This window comes from Equus caballus, chromosome 14 (assembly GCF_041296265.1).
Source record: "Equus caballus isolate H_3958 breed thoroughbred chromosome 14, TB-T2T, whole genome shotgun sequence".
NCBI lineage: Eukaryota > Metazoa > Chordata > Mammalia > Perissodactyla > Equidae > Equus > Equus caballus.
The window spans coordinates 29,324,317-29,345,617 of NC_091697.1; the positions used below are offsets into that span (position 1 = coordinate 29,324,317).

General features: G+C 39.7%; 1 protein-coding gene across 11 annotated transcripts in view; it reads right to left on the reverse strand.

Annotated features, from left to right (window-relative positions):
* The window catches only part of TENM2 (teneurin transmembrane protein 2), a 3,416,041-nt gene that overhangs the window by 1,013,245 nt on the left and 2,381,495 nt on the right, over window positions 1–21,301 (reverse strand). Inside the window, exon 3 of one of the 11 annotated variants that reach the window (XM_070232933.1) lies at window positions 17,554–18,139. The exons of the other annotated variants lie outside the window; for them this stretch is intronic. The gene's annotated coding sequence lies outside the window, so the exon portion shown is untranslated. The remainder of the gene's footprint in view (window positions 1–17,553; window positions 18,140–21,301) is intronic. 11 annotated transcript variants of the gene reach the window in all.

Here is a 21,301-nt window from a genome sequence, read left to right on the forward strand (position 1 = left end):
CTTTTCTATCTGCCTAGACTCCACGGGTATTTGAGTTTCTACTTCTGGCAGGAAGCCCTGCTTGACAGGACCAGGATTCTATTCTATTCTATTCTATTCTATTCTATTCTACGGAGTCATCGGATATGATCATCAGGCACACATAAACTAAACTGCCAGGTGACAGGAGTGAGCCCCACCTCTCTGCACACAAATCCCAAGGCAGGCATAATTTACTCAGAGAGCATCCCTGACGGAGCTGGGCGGAGCTGTGTGGCACATCTCCCTGCATCACAAAAACAGGAAATTGACAAGGATGCCTGAGTCTGCCCAACACTGACCTGCAGTCTTTCTCCTTTCCCTTGCTATCTTAGCCATTCCGTATCTTTAGATTTTATGTTCTCTCTCTCATTCCCTCTCCCTCCTTCCCTCTTTCCTGCCTACTGATCAGCTTACCCACCTGGCACCGTGCTGTGTGTCTACCTCCTCGACCACGTGCTTCTCTAATGACTGTCTCACTCTGATTCTGAATCCCTCTCTTTCTTGCTTTTCAATTTGCTAACTTTGCCAAGTTCATGCTGGTGCTTTAATAAAGGTTTCATGCGACACGCTCAGTGTCCTAGGAAAGCTTCCAGATTTTTTCCACTGAAGTCACCCTAGGCAGAGAGGAATGAACATATACCCCTGGGGGACCCAGGGGCTTAGCCCAAAGCAGCCCAAAGCAAGACTAAAACAGCTTTAAAGTATAATGTTTTGTTTTAAAAATTCATGTGAATTTTATATTCTATTCCATAAATATCTCCATATTTGTGTTACCATTAAAATAATATTTCCTCCCAATTTGTTGAGTAAAGTTGATGTTCCTGTAGGATGTGTCATGCAGTCCTATGATATTTTGTGCGTAGTGTTTTACTATTGTCTATCCTCCAGGGGTTCACATACGTAATGCAGGTGCGGGGAGGACTTCTTCTCCACTCCCGACAGTTCCTTCCCTGTTAAGGGTGATCTGTTAGCAGGAAACCCCAGGCCAACCTCAAGGCCACCCCCATTTCTTCCCAGGGGAGACTGGGGGCACTTAATCTGCTGGTAAATTTGAAAGGAAAAACTGCTCAGCCATGGGCCAATTTCTTTTTTTCTTTTTCTCTTTCTTCCTCTCTCTCTCTCTCTCTCTCTCTTTATCTCTGGAGCAAGCTTCTCCCCAGATGCACACAAGATGCTGGAAAGGTGCTACACCTAGGGGGTGGGTACATAGGCATATACATATAGAAAATTTTATCAAGCTGTAGAAGATTTTGACTTTCCTTTTTATAAGTTATACATTACTAAAAGAGCAAAAAAAGCAATAAAAAACAACAACAAAAAACTAAAATTAAGAAAAAACAAAAAAAGAGGGGTTTCATACTTCCCTCTAAGGCATTTCTGTAGGGTTCCAAATTCTACCTGTGGCTGGCAGAGCATATTTTCCTATTTCCATTTTCTAACATCAGTTTTATCAGTAAATAGGGTGATATTTTGACCTCATCTTCCTCACCCTCTTTTTATTTCTCTATTGGTTCAGAACTCTGAAATGCTGTTGGTGGGTGTCACTCTGGAGTGTCTAGGTCATTAGGATGGGGATCCCCTAAGGAAACAGCTGGCTGGCCTGTAGCCTTTCCCTACAGTGTAGGGTCAGTGAGATTGTGTCCCAAGAGCCCCAGTGGGATCTGACACAAATCCTTGAGTCAGAGCCATATGCTCTATCAAAAGTGTTGGTCACAGAACCTCAATCAGGAGCGTCAACCCTGGACAGGTCAGAGGTACATCACCCCATCCTACAGTCAGGAAAATACTTAGCCCACAGCTGGGCATGTATTAAGTATGTCAACAAATTCATCCCCTTCGCTTTCTATTCCCTGATTTGAGCCTCTGTGTCCCTAAGAAAAATAAGTAATTGATGCATTCTACAGAAACTATGATTTCATGAACAAATAAAAATGTTTATAACACAGTAAGGGAATTTCCAGGTCTTCAACTCATCATTGAGTGTTTTAACCTAACCATGGTAAGATATTGCTAAGCCAGGAAGCATTTTGTTGTATGCCATTTCCACAGAAAATATTCAACAGAAATTTGGTGACAGGCTACAAAACCACATGGAGACACGGTCAGAGTTCAAGTTACGCTTAATTACGGGCTGTCAGTTACCAAGTGGGAAGTTCAAAACGCAACAGTTAACCAACACAACATGCTAACCTATTCCACAAGAAGAAAAACATTTTTTAAACAGCAGTTAACATTTGCTACAAAGCCCTGGAAAGGAGCCAGAGGAAAATAAACAATTAAAAGATTGTTTCAAGTGACAAATCTACTTGTCTGAGCAAATAAGAGGATGGGACTAGCATTTGGAATGTGTGCCTTTCCCAAGGAAGGCGGCAATACAAACTCATCACAGAGAGAATTTACTGAATCATTGTCACTGCTCGGACAGTGGTGGAGAGGAGCCAGTGTGCTGCTCCAGACAAACAGGGCCTAGGTGTGGTCCCACCAGCCTAATCCTGGTTGTGCTGGCAGGCTGCAGGCAGAGCTTTTCAGACTAGAAACTGAAACAGAAACTGCCAATGACATGCAGTTTGAGACTATGGACTTAGAAGCCACAGTGGCCCAGGTACACAGGGGAGCTCAGGCATGACCCAACCTCTCTGTGCCTCAGTTACATCCTCCATAAATGAACAATCACAATAGTACCTACCGCATGCTGTCGTTTTGAGGATTACATGGCTTAATAAATGTAAAAGTGCTTAGAACTAGGCCTGACACGTAGTCAACACTATATGTGTTAGCTGCTATTATTTTTGTCCATCCAAACTGAGGTGCTTAGAAAATCGCTTCATTAGCAGCATCGTGCGCAGATTATAAAAGCGCGTGCACACACACCCACACACACAGATCTATACGTCTATGTCTACACAAATACATCCCAATTTCTGTGTCATTCTCTACACGAGGTTACAAATAACCTCATTGGTTTGTACATTGGTTTCAAATAACTCAATTATTAGTTGCACCCAAGTCATCTCATTGAGTTTATGCTGTTTTATCCTTAAAAGATAAATGCCTATAGCAATATGCAATGATGCCCATGGAACCTTACATGCAAGAAAATTCTAAGGTTCCACTACCTTCCTTTTATTACCCATATTTCAACTAATTCTTAACCATCAGCTCCAACTATGACATAGCTACGGAATATAAATGTTGCCCAAGCACTTCACCCCTGGTCACTATCTTTTATGAACTCTAAACACATTAAAACCTGCACTGGGTTACTTCCTTGGGGATGAATACTAGACAACATATAATCAAAGGCTTCTTCCGGTGTGGTCAGCTTTTCCTACCCAGCTATACTCTAACTTCTTTGTGGATAAAGAACAAAATCACATGCCTTTTGTGGACATTGACACAGCCTGAGCCCAATAAGCACTGACAGTTTATCACAGCTACCCTATGTAGCTATATATCTTATATACCTTCTATATTCCAAGCACTGTGCTAAGTATTTTTACATTTATCTTCTCATTTAATACCCATAATAATTTACTGTTCCCATTTTACAGATAAGGAAACCAAGGCTTAGAAAGCTAAAGTACAAGGTCAGTGGAAAAGCTAGGATTCAACCACAGGTCACTTTCACCTCAGAGCCTGAGGCTCAGTCTACCAAATTGGCCAGTTTAGCAATTGCTTCCTCCATGATTCCTTTTCCAATCAGTCTGTCCACTTTGCTCTCACACTATTGTTTAGTTAGGGTTTCGTCATATCTTGCTTGCATTGTGGTGGTAGCTTTCTAGCTGCACCCTCTATCTCTCCTATGGCCTGTAGTGTAGGTGGAGAATGAGATTCTGGAAGGTATTTGGGAAGGGTCTTGGGAAGGGAGCGGAGAGCTGAGGACACCAGTGATGAACTCAGTCAGCTTCCCAGACTCGCCCGCCCTGGCCTGGAGCACACTCTCCCAGCATTCCCTCATTCCACACACGTTTCCCAAGAGTGTCCTAAGTTCCAGCCACTTTAGTAGCTTCTGGGGGCACTGAGATCAAGACAGCATAGTTGTGGCCCTAAAAAACTCAGGCAAAAGGAGGGAGAAAAAAACAAAACTTATGAGCAACGAATGCCTAGGGGAAGGAGTGCCTATTCTAGCAAGTTAGAGAAGGTTTTGTGATTTAAAAAATACTAGCAGAAGGTCTTGCAGAACAGATCAGGACTCACTAAGAGCAATTCTGAAGGAGAAACTACTCTTATAAAGGCAAGGGGATACACAAAGGGCTAGGAGTGTGTGTTTGGTTGTACATTCACTCAAACAAAGTTAATTTAGTAGCTACCATGGACCAGGCAGCACATGTGACAAAACATTACAAAGATGAATTTGACATGGTCTCTGTCTTTGGAAAACTGCATGGTCCAGGCGGGTAGATGAACATGCATAATGCAAACTGAATAATTATAACACAAGGTGATTAGTGCTATGACAGCGAATTTGCAAAGTCTTAGATGAGGTGCTTGTGAGTGGGGCCTTGGTGGCAACTTTCCAGAAGATAGAGGGAAGAACAGCATTTTCTAGAAATGGTAAACTAGACCAGTGGTTCTCCAAGTGTGGTTCACAGACCAGCAGCATCAACATCATCTGTGAACTTGTCAGAAATGGAAACTTCTGAGACCCATCCTCAGTTCTGCTGACTCAGAGACTCTGAGGGTGGGGTCTGGCAGCCTGTGTTTAACAAGCCCTTCAAGATATCTGGGATGCATACTCAAGTTTAAGACTCCCCTGAGCCAGAATATAAAGAAATAGGCAAGAGGTGGAAAGGGAATGGCAAGAAATAACCTTCTATAGTAAACTGGGGCCAGTGAACCTTGTAAGCCATGCTGAGAAGTAACCATCTTTAGCCTGATAAAATAGTTACCTTTTTCTTTCTATTAAGGATGGCCCCGTGCCAAGCTTTTTTGCCTAGGTCATTTCACTCACCCCTCAAAGCAGCTTCTTGTAACAGTACTATGTTTTTGCTCATTTAACATATATGAACTTGGAGGAACAGAAAGGCTCTGTAATTTGTCCCAAGTTACAAACGTAATATTTGCACTCAGCATCACACACTGGAGCCTTTAGTTGTTAACTGCTTTGCTAAAACGCCTTCTGCGGAGAGCGATCATATGCAATGGGGCCTCAGGTGAGGGTGCTGAGATGCTAGAGAGTTTGAAGTAGATCCATGGTGCTATTCTTGTTGTAGGAAGCCCCTGCAGACAGTAGCTGGAAGGATCACCTGGACAGCATTGATATTTTGATAGTGAGGTCAATTGCCAAAGAGGCACCTTATGGAGGAGTTTGGGATATGCTATTACTTTGTCCAACAAAAAAGCACTAAAATGAATATTTTAATGTGTTCACACCATCCCACATTTCACAGCATTAATGCAAGTAAATGTGAGCAGCTCTGAGACCAGAGCCTCGTTAAAGTAATTATTCATTAGTGGCTTTTTTTCCCTTTCTTCTTTCTTTCTTTTTTCCTTTTTTTTTTAAAGCTTGTACTCTAAAGGCAGGCCTTTCCTTTTCAAGACCATTACTTTTCAACCCATTTAATGTTTCCTTGTAGGGTCACGATGTTAATTTTAAGGTGATGTTTTAATGGCTTTCTAAATGACACTTTCATTGTAGTACAATGAATGCATCAAGTCACTCTTGCAGGTAGAGATGTGCTATTGACTCATGGTTATAAGGGTATGGAAATTTCCAAACTATTAATTTGAAAATGTATTAATAACCTGCATATTTAAAGAAAGTGAATAAAAGCAGTGCTGTTTTCACTAGAGCTATTTGGTGCTGGGAAAGCTGCATATAAATTGCTTTTTGAATTCCCTATAGACAATTGCTTTTGCTCATTTTGAAAACCCCTAATTCTCATTGAGAGCTTAGTTTTTAAAAGGGACCATTTTCAGACAAGGTACAAATTTGGGAAATATTTCTGCTTTTCCTAAACTAAATAAATTCATGTTCTCGGTCCAAATCAAAATTATTAATCTTTCTCGGCCAAAGATGACGTTCTGGTGGCTACACGTGACCCTGCCTGGGTGACTTCAGGTCCTAGTGCAGTTTTCAATTAGACGTAAGGGCAGGTGAAGAAAAGGCACTTGTGAATTCACTGCTATATCTAGTGAATTTGTGGTTCCACTACAAATGTGCTGATTTTAGAGACTTTCAAAATAACTATACATAAAAATATAAGTCAATATAGTAATACAACAGTCTGGAGCCATAACCATTCACAGAAGTTGATCTTAAGCACTTACTTTAGTAAGCATAACACTCCAGGGAAACTTGGCTGCCTAAAATCTTCCTTAACTGCACAACTGAAATTTAAAGTGATAATCTTTGGGGTTTTTCTTGATGTAGTATTTTAAGGTAAAATAAAATGGATCTGGTTTAGCTTATAAATTAAACCCAAAAAATTATAATTTACAAAACATTCCAAGCAGTTCTATGAGGTGATGTCATTACAGTTGTATTTTTTATTATTAATTATTATGTCATCAGCATTGTTACTATTAGAAAGTAAGGTGTCTCCTTTGTGGTTTATAATTTTTCCATTTTAAATTGATAAAGAGAGATTAGCAATTAGGGAAATAGATACACCATTTTTTCCCCCTGGTTTTATTTATATCATTTAATATAAAGATGAAATTAATATCAGGGGTATTTAAAGGGAGGGAAGAAGTCAGAGAAGGGCATGCTGAGGGAACTATGTCGAAATAGAGAGGCCGCTCTAACCATTTGCCAAGAAATAGGGAAGAATTTGGAAGCTGGAGAGGGATGACGTAGGATCAGTTTCGTGCCAGCTGGTAAAGACAACTCTTCCTTCCCCAGTGGCTACCACCCTGAAATATGCCTCATCGTCTATTTATATCACTCTCCTCCCCAAACACACACTCATATCCTCATATCTATGTCCTGGTTTGCCATATTTTAGGAGTGGCTCAAGTTATCACATCTTTAGAATTTAGAATTCCCAGCTTCTCTGAATATGCATATGACATTTTGGAGGTTGCTTCAAATCTCATGAACTATGGCACCTGGATATCTTTTCTTAGAGTCATGAGAAGTCTGGGGAAAGGAAAAATACAGGTCAAGATGAAGCAGAAATTCATGAGGCAGAGCTTCCTTCCATTTTTGTGCACATACTTTCAACTAGAAATGTATTCTATCCCATGAACTCTCCATGTAGTGGTTCAGAGAGAGGAATCTAGATCCGGACTGCCCAGTTGAGTCCCATTCCATTATTTACTGGCCGTGTGACCTGGGGCAAGTGATTTAATTGCACTGAGCCATTTTACTTACCACAAGTAAGTTAACAATTCGTACTTGAAGAAATGTTAGGAGAATTGATTTAGAAGTTGTGTGTACAGGACCGAGGGCAGTGCCTAGTGTGGAGTTGGTACCTAACACATACATTAACATACATTAACATCCCAATAATTGCACAAAGCAAGCTGCTTATTGAATATTATAGTCATCAATGAATACTTCTGTATATGTATGTATATATACTTATCTGTGTAGATAATCAAAATCTTAAGTCAGCTTAAGAGAAATTATAAAGGATATGGTTATTAACTCCAAGAGAAATAAAGGGAAAAGAACTGTGTGAAAGCATTTTGTTAAATAGTCTTCATATTTCTCTGTTAGAATCAAACAGGTTCCAGGTCTCCTCCTGACACCTCAACAGCATCAAAGGCACAAACTCTGCTCAAACTCATTCCCTAGTGAGTCTTGTCTAAACCTTAGATTCCTCAGTTCTTCCCGGTCCAGCCCATGTGTGCACCTGCACGTGGCATTTGCAGCATGCCAGAGTTTGTGATTGTGTACTCATCTTAGTGCTAACTTGCTTCCTCACTAGGTTGGACATTGTGAGAGCAGGGGTTATGAAATTCTTATTCTTTCCACCCAGTTTTGTTTTTGGCATCTCACTGTCACATATTCCTCCACAAGGACATTCACCATGTCTCTATGGACATCCAGGAACAGGGGCTCTCACACTTAGGGCACATCAGAATCACTCAGAAGACTTGTTTAAAGATGGATCACTGGACTCCACCCCAGAGTTCCTGATTCAACCCATTGAGAACTCACATTTCTAACAAGTTTCTAGGTGATGCTGTTATTACTGTTTCAGGAACCACACTGTACATTGTTCTAAAAGCAGTACAAATACCTAGTTCCACTGTGAGGAAAGACCATATACTTTTCAAAGTACCACCAGCCAGTTTTAACCAAATTCAGATGATTATAGTGAAGACACATCACCTGAAGCACTGTCTAATTGCTATAGGATGCTCTAGTTCTTGTTTTTTTTTTTTTATCCACATTTAACTATCTTAGATTCTAGAAATAATGCAAATGATAACAACACTAGAAATTGTATTTGTAGCCAGTGGAGAAATCAGCTGTCATTTACTGAACATTGGCTATTGCTAGGCACTGCCAAGGCCCCTGACATTGATGACTCTTATTTGCAGGTGTTCATGTACTACCACTAGATTATAAAATCCTTTGGAAAGAAGACAGAATTTTTATAACCCTCACAGAGTCTAATACAGTGCTCTGTTTAGAACAGATGTTCAGAGAAGTTTTACCGAAGGAAGGAATATGGTATATTGGAAATTAAAAATAAAGCAATGATGCTCATTTCTATAAGCCACACAAGGACATTACACATAAGGCAACTATCCAGGAGAGATGTGTATATTAAATGCCTATCACAGGCAAGGCTTTATATAAAGTCATATTTTATATCAGTTTTCACCTGCAATTGAAGAGGGGAAGTAAGACAAGTATATAAATAATTATATCCCAAGATGGACAGAAAATAAAACAATACAGACAAATTGCTATGGGAGTCACATCTTAATAATAGGGAGATGGTCCATTGCAAAATCTCCTTCTGTCCTTACAAAAGCATTTATGGTTTTTGCTTTTATTTCTTGGAATCCTGGAATTTTAAAGATGAGAGGTACCCTCAAAACAAGCTCTTACTTTAACCCTTTGGTATACTGATGAAGAATTTGAGGTCCTGTGAAAAGTAAAGAGCCGAAAGTTATGAAGTGAATCTTCCTAGAAAACCCCTATCGCTTAACCCCTAGACTAGTGTTATTCCTAACCAGACGAAAGCTGTGGCACATGAAGCTATTCTCCATACAGACACTACTGGTCTGAATTATATATGAAGTCCCAGAAATACATATTCATATTTCTTAAAATTAAAAAATACTTTTATTAACTCAGGGCCCAAACCAGATTTCTTTAGAATTACATGATCTAACAAGTCTGTCTTTTTCAATAGAACTAGAAAATTCATTGTTGATATCAAAAGCTCTTAAATATGGCATAACTTGCTCTGGATATGAATATAATTTTTATTTTTATTTTTTTTTTAAGATTTTATTTTTTTCCTTTTTCTCCCCAAAGCCCCCTGGTACATAGCTGTATATTCTTCATTGTGGGTCCTTCTAGTTGTGGCATGTGGGACGCTGCCTCAGCGTGGTTTGACGAGCAGTGCCATGTCCGCACCCAGGATTCGAACCAACAAACACTGGGCTGCCTGCAGCGGAGCGCACGAACTTAACCATTCGGCCACGGGGCCAGCCCCATAATTTTTATTTTTGTGTACTTATGGATGAGTCATTTCCTTTCTGCATATACCTGGATATACCTTTATATAGAAAGTAGAATTTAAGACTCATCTGCCTTTTTTTAAGAAGAAAATATTGAACTGGGAAATAATGAAATGCAATATTTTTGGAGCTTCGTTAAATAGACATACTTTTAAAGCAGAATGTGAGGTATCCCTTTAGAGTGGGTTTCACATACACATTTGTTCCTGTGCTATACACAAGGGGATACACTGAAAAAAGATCTCAGGGTCCGTTTACTCTAGACTCCTCCCTTATGAGTTCTATCACTGGCTTATTGTAATTTCAGATAGGCTTTAAGATCCTGGGTCAACAAGAGAGAAGAACAACAGAATCTGGCCTATTCATAGAAAGAATATGGTAGGAGACAAAAGATTCATATAAAAAGACAAATTTCCTCTATGAAGTGGAGGAAGAAAGGATTCTGCAGGTGATAATTATATTCTTCCTCTAGTTTACTTCTTTTCCAGATATTACTTTGCACATCAATACAAATTTCTGTTAATTTGTTGAAAAACATTCTAGGTACAGCTCTCACCTTTATATATCCATGTCAGAAACACCATTTGAGGTCCATGAAATCCTGTATAATGAGACCCACCTTTGAGGAGGAGAGCTGGCTCTGGAAATAGGCATATCTTGATGATTTGAGGGGCACGCAAAGTCCTTGACTTCCCCCAAATGTATTACTTTCAATTAGCTACAACGCTGACCTCCATATCTACTTGGCTTCCTAATTCTGCCATTAGTCATTCCTTTGAGTTGGGTATTACCCATCAAAGGTCACCATTAAAGTGTATACATGCCATGCTGAAGGGGAGTGTGGACCATTAACATCCATTTACACATTTGCCTGGATTTATTAAGCTCATAAGCTGTCACTTGAGAGCACAGTCTATAAAGAAGAGAAGGCACTGAACAGGTAAATCGGCCTAGGGAGAGGGAGGGTTGGGGAGAAGAGGAGGGAAGTGAAAGGACAAGGAAGTTAATGGAATATATGCAAATATTAATGGGGCAGCCTGAAAGTGGACCACTACAAACCCTAGCAGAAAATATTTAGGAACAAATTGCCAAACAAAATAAAATTCAGCAGGCTCAGCACATTGCTCAACACATGAATCTTGAGAGATTCACTTCATTTTATTTGTTACTCATAATTAGTAAGGTAAATACAGAAATCGGGACTTTGGGACACAAAAATCGAAGATTCTAATGATGCTTTACCACAGTTTAGATTTCCACCATAGATTTACTTATAAATTAAGGTGAGCGGAATGTATCCATTAGGTTGAATGCCAAGGCTACAGGAAGAAATCTGAAATCAAGCAATTTAATCTCTCTGCCTCATTTTATCCATCTGGAGGAAAAAAAAATAGCTATAGCTATTTCCTACCAATTCTCACAGGGTTGGTACAAGATTTAAATGAGCTTCGCAATCTTTTTTGAGATTCTCTAGAAGCTGCTTGCAATATATCAAAGTATTTAAACTGTGTTCCCCATTGTATAAATTCAAAGTACTTGTCAGCACCCCATGAATGTTTTACTAAGGTCACCTGAAGGAAACACACTTATTCCAGGTTTCTATTTTCCACTCTAATCTATATAGAGCAAAGTTTTTGATCCTATCAGCTGTTTGATCTTGGCAGTTATAATCAAGGAGTTTCCTACAAAAAGAAAGAAAAGGCTATGTACTCATAGAGACTTTCAGAAGACCGCACTGAGAAACTGGAGACCCAGGGGGTAGCCCCTCACTTTTCTACTGCCTGAGACCACTGAGCAGGACCCTAAGGCTCACTTTCTTGAGAGATGAGTATACTTAATCTGGCTTCTGCCTAACTCTCCAGCCTCCCCAGGTTCTGCTGTCTCCCTCACTCATGCCTGGCCCTGCAGGCAGTCTTTCTGTTCCTCAAACACTCAGGCTACTTTTAGCTTTAGTGTCTTTGCACTTGCTATCCGCAGTGCCTGGTGTGTTCCTCCGTCAGATCTTGGCCTTGCTGGCTCTTTCTTCTCCTTCCAGTCTCAACTAAAAAGTCCTCTTTTCTGAAGCAACTCTCCTGACCAGCTGCCCTACTGCCATGTTTTATTTGTTCCATATCACCACCCCCAGGTCTTTACTGTTTTCATAATTTTCAACTGCCATCTGATACTATCTTACTTATTCATTTATTTATTGCCCGCCTCCCACTGGAAGATAATCTTCACGAAAGCTGGGACCTTATCTGCATTGTTAAAAGCTGAGAATCTAGCACTAAAAACAAACCACATGAAAAAGTGCACTGGACACCCAGTCAACCTTGGCAAATATTTACTGAAGAAATGAGTGAAGTATCTTGGCACCGGCAGCCACATGATGTGGTTTTCTTTGCAGTCATGCTCCTAACTAACTCCGCGACCTTTGTCAAGTTCATTGATGCCATGGGCTTGGATTCTTTATCCTAGAAATGGATATATGAAGCATATGTGCTTCTGCTCTGCCCTGCTGCACCCATGATGGGCATATTTAGTTGATCTTGTCACTTTTCCACCAAGCCATATGGGCTTCATATTCTTTGTCAGCACAGCACTCTAAGCAGTCACTATTAAGACTTTTCTGATGGCATCTGAGATCTCTAATGATCCTTTCAGCCTCTGCTCAAATATGTATGATTTAAGAAAAGGGCCAAAGAAAATCATACATTAAAGTCCCTTCCACTTCTGTGTCTATGTCAAAAGTAATAGGTGAAAATTCTCCCAAGTTGAATCAAAAGTGCCAAAAAATTAGGTCCATGTACCACGACCTAGAAAGAGGGCAGCAGGAGGTACTAGTAAGGAATCTAAAAGGTCATAGCATCAGCAGGCGGCATGAATATCTCAGAACGTCAACTCTTGGTGACTAACTTTGTATTTTCCTCCTCGTCTGAAGGTCTGGTTTGGCCAGATAAGACTTTTCAACATTGTGAGAAACAGTGAACTTCACTTTCATGCTTTCTCCTCAATTCAAATCCCACGGTGGGTTAACAGTCAATATGACTTTGTTGGAGTCCTACTAGTAACTATTTCCGTATCCATCTCTACTTCCCCACCTCTCTCAAGGGGATAAGGTTCAAGCCTCATCATCTCTCAGCAGAGTTTTTCCAATCTGTACTTTCAGCCTTTTCTGGTCTGGCCTTCTCCCAACCTTTCTTCCACTCAGCACGAGACTGCAGTTTCTCAAATAGAATCCCTGCCTCTCGACCATACCACTCGCCTACTGAAAATGTTTCGGTGGCTTCCTTTCTCTTTCAAGGTAGTGCCTACACTCTTTAACCTCACCCGCAGAGCCCTTCCTGACCTGGCATGCCATGGTACTTACCTCCCTCCTGACCATGCTCCAAGGCTTACTTCTCTATCTCTGTCTTCTACCCCATCCTAATCGGCCTGACTCAGCCTAGGAGACTAGACTCACATCGTGTTCCCTGCAGGGCTTCCGTAGCTCAAGCCCCATCCCCGGGCTCAGATGCGAGTCTCAATGGAAACATACTACACTGTGTCTATACTTATCATATCACTTGCTACAGCATCTTATAATTATATTTCACTTTCCCTCCTCCACCAGAGAGTTCTTAGAGAAGGGAAACGCTGATGGTTATCATTGCCTCCTTCATGGCTTGCACGGTGGCCTCCATGAAGCAGGTGTTCAATAAACATGGACTGAAAAATAAATTTTAAAAATGGGACCTATTTCCTGCTTTGGGGGTCTGCCTGTCTCAGAACTTTTTCTTTTTTGTTGTAATAAGTCACCAATACCTAGCAGAGTGTTCACTACATATTATATGTACATATATCTTATATTAAATAATATATTTAAAATTCATAAGTTTTATGTATTTATATATTTACATATTTTCATGTAAAAAACACATAGTTACTTTCTAAATCCTTCAAAAACGTTAACTGATTTTTATCTGTATTTGAGTTAGGTGTTACTTATATCCTCATTTACAGATGAGGAAACTGAGGCAGAGAGAGACCAAGTAATTTGCCCAGGGTGACACAATTAATAGGAGGCAGAGCAGAGATGTGACACCGGCGGCCCTTGGAATGGATGCATGCATGCATACACATAGGAACAAAGCATAGTTGAGTCCTCATTATTGTGTTAGGGAGAACCTTCAATGATTAGAACTAGGCAACACCTTGTCAGCTCTTTCTACTTTCACAATCAAAAAGCCTTTCTTTTCTCATAATACTAACCCTCAAGCCCTTCTGCAGAATAAAGAGTGAAGGATGAGAACTTGAGAGAGGCTAGAAGAAGACAGAGCAAAATACACAGAACTCTGTCCTGCCCTTGCTAAGCAACATCTGCTCCCCTCCCTTCCCCTTCACTTGTGATATATTGGCACATAAGCAGCACTGTTACTCATGAGAAAAATTACAGTCATCAAGGTTATCTCCCCAAGAAGCAACTCTCTTTCTTTATTAATATGCTTCAGATTGTTGCAACACTACAAAGCCAAAAATAAGTTTTCTTTGATCAATAAATTGTAGGCTGAGAAAGAAAATACTAATTTTCCATTTCTTTGAGACCCAGCACTAATATATAACAGAGCTTTCCAAAAGTGTTCTCAGAAACCTGATATAGAATTATCTGAAATTACACTCGACCATCCCTACAAGATCATTCTGTTCTCTGCCACTTTAGAGAGGTGTCTTCTGGACTTGGCAGGCATTTTTTATAGAAATCTATGTGTACAGATATATTTTTCTATTTAAGTATAAGCTTGGCAGAGAAAGCATGATACATCTCCAAGTCAGTCCCTCAGAGAAAGATTGTTGAACTCTCGCTCCCCTGTCAATTTTGGGCTTCAAAACGTGCCCCTTTCACCTCCAAGAGGAATTTCATTTTTAATCCAGTGTAGAGAGGAATATCAAGCCTTGCCTTCCATGCAATAAAATGTGTATAATATCAAACAGCCCACAAACCGGAAGAATGTTATGAATAAACATGAATGGTCACGATACAACAACAGCAACTCTTCTGGAGGCACATTTAATCACATATTGAATCAGAGAGGCCGTGTTGGATGGTTGAAAAGCACCGATAGATACTTCGTGCTAGGATTCTAGTTGTGGTGTTAGCCTTGCCAAGAGTTTTGTTGACTTATTTAAACTTTCAAGCTTTCCTTATCTCTAAAATAGTCATTCTCCACCGGGGACGATTTTGTCCCCCCAGGACATTTAGCAATTCTGGATCCATTTTTGTTGTCACCACTGGGGAATGGGGGAAGGAATGCAACTGTCGTCTAGTGGGTAGAGGCTAGGGATGCTGCTGAATATCCTACAAGGCATGGGACAGCCCCCCACAACAAAGAATGATCTGGCTCATGTTAAAAAAAACTGCTCTAGGGCCAGCCCGGTGGTGCAGTGGTTAAGTGCGCACGTTCTGCTTCTCAGTGGCCCGGGGTTCACCGGTTCGGATCCCGGGTGCGGACATGGCACCGCTTGGCAAGCCATGCTGTGGTAGGCGTCCCATGTATAAAGTAGGGAAAGACGGGCACGGATGTTAGCTCAGGGCCAGGCTTCCTCAGCAAAAATAGGAGGACTGGCAGTAGTTAGCTCAGGGCTAGTCTTCCTCAAAAAAAAAAAAAAAAAAAAAAAAACCTGCTCTAAAATAAAGTAGGATTAGATGACCTCTACAGATCTATCACCCTTGTGATCCTAAGAGGTATGATCCAAATACGAGATCCATTCCTTTCTCATTTTCACAGGCATAAGGGATTTGGGCTTTCATTCTATTTCCTTCTATGTTTTTATGTTTCAGGTTCCTAATCCTTCTGAGGAAAGGTCACAGAGATAAAACTAAAGAGGGCAGGAAGTTAACTGATTCAGTGAATCGTTACACAAATATTTATTGAGAGCTTTCTATGCTCTGACCATTTTGTGAGGCCTCATGACACAGTCATGAACAACTGATGGAACACTTAACAGTATTCCCGAGTTCCAAACTGCGGTATCTTTAAAAATAATGTCTGGACTCAGTGGGTTCACTTCTTCAGGTCCCATAAGCCATATGTGGAATAGTGGAGACTCATTCACTACCATGCGTACTTACAATAGCATCAGATAAAACATTCTGGTGGTAAACCTTAAATTCTTAGTGATTTCAAAGATAAGAGAGGATAGTTGTTTCCACATTCGTGTGAAATTCATTATAATAAAGTCAGGCAAATTGAAAGACAAAACTAATGCAGAGAAATTTTTGAATTGCAAAATATCTAAAGGAAACACTAGTGTGCCAATTTACATTCCCAAAGCATTTTTTACTGTTTTTTAAAAAATCTTCCTGGTGCCAGCCCAGCAGTATAGTGGTTAAGTTCGCACACTCTGCTTCAGCAGCCCAGGGTTCACTGGCTTGGATCCCAGGCACGGATGTTCACATTGCTTATCAAGCCATGCTGTGGTAGGCGTCCAACATATAAAGTAGAGGAAGATGGGCATGGATGTTAGCTCAGGGCCAGTCTTCCTCAGCAAAAAGAAGAGGATTGGTGGCAGATGTTAGCTCAGGGCTAATCTTCTTCTTCAAAACAATGCTTTCACATATAATATCTCACATCTTTAAATCAGTTCTGAAATAGTGTGTAATATTTATTTGACCCATTTCATGGGTCAGGAAATTGAGATTCAAAGATAGGGTACCGTGAATCTATCACCCAAAGGTTGGAGTGAAGGAATGCTCTAATGCATCAGTACTAATGAATTACAACAGTTATACCAAAGCACCAGCTCAAGCGATGGCCCCACGGCAGTCACAGAAATGCACTGCTCACATCTTCTGCTTCAGACAGCAACATCCCTAGCTGTTGTCTCTCTGGGTCCACTACTACATTCCCAGAGTCCTTGCTTCTACTGCAGCCTGAGACTTTTCCTACTCAATCTACCTTCCTTCTCCTTCTTCTTTCACACATCTCAGACCTCCATTATGATCTGAAATCTTTCCCTGCTACTCCTGCTTCTTGCCCTTTATCCCTCACAGATATTTCCCTTAATAAATCTGCTGCACGTATAATCCCATCTCAGCATCTGCTTCTCAAAGGATCTGAGCTAAGACAGGGCTCTTCTGCCTCATGCAGGAACAAGTATTATCAGAGTGCTTACCATGTGCCAGGCGACATGCTACTTGCTTTATAAGTATCTCATTTAATTTTCAAAACAACCCTATCAGGTGTGCATGTATTATTATTCCAGTTTTATAACTGAACTGTCCCAAGATCTCTTAGCTATTTCCTGGCCAACAGAGGCTTCAGTCTAAGCCACATGACTCTGTAGACCCAAGTCCTCTTAACCACTATGGTAAACTTTCCTAACCAATTTTATTTTTTATAGACAGACATTACTACTAAAGCATGTTTAATTCATTCCTTAATTAAAATTCTTTTTTTCAACATTGCTTATGCTATTTTTTCTTACACTATAATTTATTTTCTATTTTTAAACTTATTTTTAGCTTCCCAAATAATACATGAATGTGTTCTTATTCTAACAGAATCAAATAACACAGAAGCAGAAACACTATTTATAACCAACTAACTACTGACCGTAGCTTTTGAGGAGGTGAATTTCAATGAGTATTTCCCTATCTGAATTATTCTTTATTCCAAGAGAGTTAAGTACAATGATATTTGAACCTACAATTTGAATCTTGGTGTTCAGCTGAGAATAAGTGGGGGGGACTCGAGGGGCTGTGGGTTCCCTAAATTTTAAGGAGTGAATCCAGGCAAAAATTCAGCCCTTATTATTAAGAAGAAATACATATGACTGCAGCGAGGAATTCATCTTTTAAAGGGGATAAAATGTCAATGTAGGTGCCCTCAGATTTTTTTTTTTTAAGCCAAAGTGGAAGTTGCTCACCTCTCAGAAATCATTTTGTAGACTCTGAGACTAGCCCAGCCTCCCGAATTAGACTCCCAGAACCAGCCCAGGTATCCTTACTCCTTCAGAGTCTCCTTTCTGTGATCTCTCCTTTCTTGTGCAAATTCAGCTTTGGTCACCTACACACTCTTCTGTAACAAAAGTTACTTATTTTTAAGCATATGATCTTGGATCTCAGCTTCAAGGTCTTCTGGAGTTGAGGCGAGATGACTTTGTATTTGCAAATCCAAGTTGACTCCTGTACTCTCACTTGATGCTAATGCCCTTTACTTCTCATTCAAAGTTTCGAATATCTTCTCTCAGCAAACAGAGAAGGCACGGATAAGGCGGCATTCCCTTCTCTAGTGCTACATTTCAACTTGATCTTTTCACTCTCTCTGTCAAATTCAAATGTCACTCCACCATTCATGTGTATGGGGAGGATTCTAATAGACACCTCTTCGGCTTCTTTCAAAATTGCTTCAATTCCTCTGAAGTCAAAGGCCTTTTCAACCACTGGAAATTATCTATGGAATCCATTAACATGACTTACTCAGTACACAATACAGATGCTGTTGAGCGTTCACTAGAAAAAAGAGAAGGTAAAATTAAAAAAAATAAAAAAGGAGAAAGCAAATAAAGGTTTAATAAAAAAAATAAGGAAAAAAATTAAAGGAGGATTTAGATGTGGAATTTCTCACAAAGAATTCTAACGTGTGAGTAAGCCTTCTGAATACTTGTTACTTCCTTGTCGAGGTAAACATTCAGTTAATTTTAACAGACGTCTTTTGTAGGAAACATTAGTGATTATTTTCCTGATAAGACAAGTGGACAACTCAGTAAATTTAGCTCTCACAACTTGCAAGTGAGCTTTTAAATATGAAAACTTGCCAGATTAACTCTGATTTTTCCCAAATAAATGAAAATCTGATTAGCCCCCCCCCCCCTTTGCCACTGTAAAATTAGGCTAATAATTTAAAACCATGTGTCTGCAGGCTATGTACTGACATGGGAAATACTCAAAGTTTTAAATGAATGGAAAGGGCAGGGTCCAATACTGTGTTTGCACTGTCAACTTAATTTTGTCAATACAGATAGATAGATAGTTAGATAGATAGAAAAAATAGTTTGACAAAAACAGAAAACATAAAACAAAATGGTCACTCTGGGAAGTGATGTGGCTCTTGTAGTGGTGGTTTGGGGAGGAGTGGCATCATAATGCTTAAAGGAGGTCTTTTGTGTGGGGCTAAAACAGGCTGAAGATCATCATCACTCCTCTGGCCGCATCCCAGTGAGGAGCAGAATGGGCACACCAAGCTTGCTCAGATGTGCCCTTTGTCTATACTGATTTTTACAACCTTATTTATGCCTCATAAAGCTTGTGAATAAAACTGATCATTGTCTACGAGTTTTATTCCTACTATATTTGTACTCATTCCAAGTCTTCTAGGATGAAGGATAAGACAGTTAACCTACGGTTATCTTCGGGTGGGGAGAGGGAAAATATTCCCTTATAGTTTTATAAACTTTCTACAATGAGTGTGTATTGCTTCTATAATTAAAATGTCATAAGGTAAGATAAAAGGTTACATGAATTTTACATAAGGTTCAAGGAGGTTGACGCTTCCTATGTATTTAACTTCTTAAAAAAGTGAATGTTCTAAGCCTTCAGGGCAATCCTAGGGACAGACATGAAATGATGGACCCTGGCTCTGCCACTGCCTACACATGTGAGCCCCTTTGCAACTCATACAACTTCTCTTTTCCAAAATAACTGGATTATGTACCATTAAGTTCCCATATTAATTCCTGCTAATTCTCCATCCTCAGTTAACCCTGAGGGTCCTTGATCAATAACTTATCTTCCAGGCAATGGCCTGTTTCCTTCCTAGTTTTCCTCTCCCATCAACTCCCATGCACCCTTGCCTTAACCTCTGTATATTTTTGGCAACTCATCTAATGCTGCTTCCAACTCCCCTATAGGCATATCACTTTCAGGATATGGTTTGGAGATCATGGAATTTAAAACTTTAAATTCATACTGTTTTCCAGAGAACAGCATCTCTCTCTCTTCCATTCTTATTACCATATGCTAATTTGACTATAGTGCATTTGGAAAGAGGCCACTGTCATGATGTCATATCTATTTGGCCCATATCTCTTGATGCCACACCTCTGTTCTAATTGCTCCATTCGTACTGTGAATTTCCCAATCTTCCCTTAGGAAAGCTCCCTGGAATTTCAGAAGAGCAGCATGATGCCAGATTGTATAGATTGGAACATTTTCAATTCGTGAGATTCAACTGGCAATATTAAAGAATTAATTATAATGAAAATGCAAAGAAACAGAATCTTCAGTGAATTCCATCTGGGAACAGTCTTTTCTTAGGTCTCATACAGTTTTTTGAACCAACTTAGCCTCCTATTTTCTCTTTCCTTCACTTAATGTGAAATATCGAATACTACGAGATATTGGACTTAAAAATTTGATAGAGTCTATCATCAGATTTCAACTTGTTCTCAAAACAATTTATTACCCGGGAAAAGTAGCTACATATCTAGCCTACATTCCAAATGTACGTGAATATTTTTTCCCCAAGGGCCTGACATATCTTAACTACTCTGAGATGTTATTACATACATATAAAAGGATTGAATATGACTCACTAGGAAACTGCCAAAGATTTACACATCTCATATTGAGTTAAAACAGCTAGTAATCTAGGTGGGAAGAATCTATGTCCACTTCCCACAGTGACGTGAGAAGGAGAAAGACTATGGTATTCATACCCTGCCAAACAAAATTCTTTGCTGTTTACCTGAATGATTTTTAGGTACATTGGCTCATCGCTCATGTTTAGAAACAATGATGAAGTTGTTGCCAGGAAAACAGCTTCTGTGTGTCATATATGGATTAGCCTCCTCCTTGCCCTGCGAGCTCATTGTCAATCATTTTAATGTCCCAGACCAACATACATTTTGCAGTGTGTATTTTTGTGTTAAGTCACAATATGGCAGAATAAAGAAAAAAATGACAAGGGAATTGATATCTAGTACATGTCAAGGCATCTAAACGTATGACCAAGCAAACAAATGAATAAATCTAACGCAGAATTAAGAGAACATGCTACTTACACTAGTAATTTGGGCAAGGTATAATAAAAGGGAATGAAAACAGTAATAAAGGACATGATACAGACAAATTAACTCAATAATTTTATTGTACTAGTGTGTAAAACAGTCTCATAAAATTATCACACCTCATCTGCTATAAATAGATTATATTTGAGCATAAAGGTTCCCTCAAAATGCCTGTGTTTTATGATTTCTGCAACTTAAGAAAAGAAAGGAAAGGAACTAAAGTACCAAAATCTGCATCTGTTGTTTGAGTGAAGCCTGGGTATATATGTTAATGCAAACAACAATAAATGTAGACACCAAACATAAAATAGATGACAAACCTGAACCTAGGGAAGGACTTGGGTAAGCCCTCATCCACAGAAAATGGCTCTGAACTCCCATTGGTTTTCCTAGGTCAATAAGCCCTCCCTCCCTACAACATCGATCCTTCATTGAGCTGACACCATAGGATGTCACTTTGGTTTCTTTTTGCCTTGTGTAGCTTAATAAATATACCTGATTTTTATAATAATAATAATAACAATAATAATTGTGCCAGTGTACAAAAGAGTTATACCCTGGTACAGATTAAAACTCAACTACTTAGACGCATCAATGTCAAAACTGA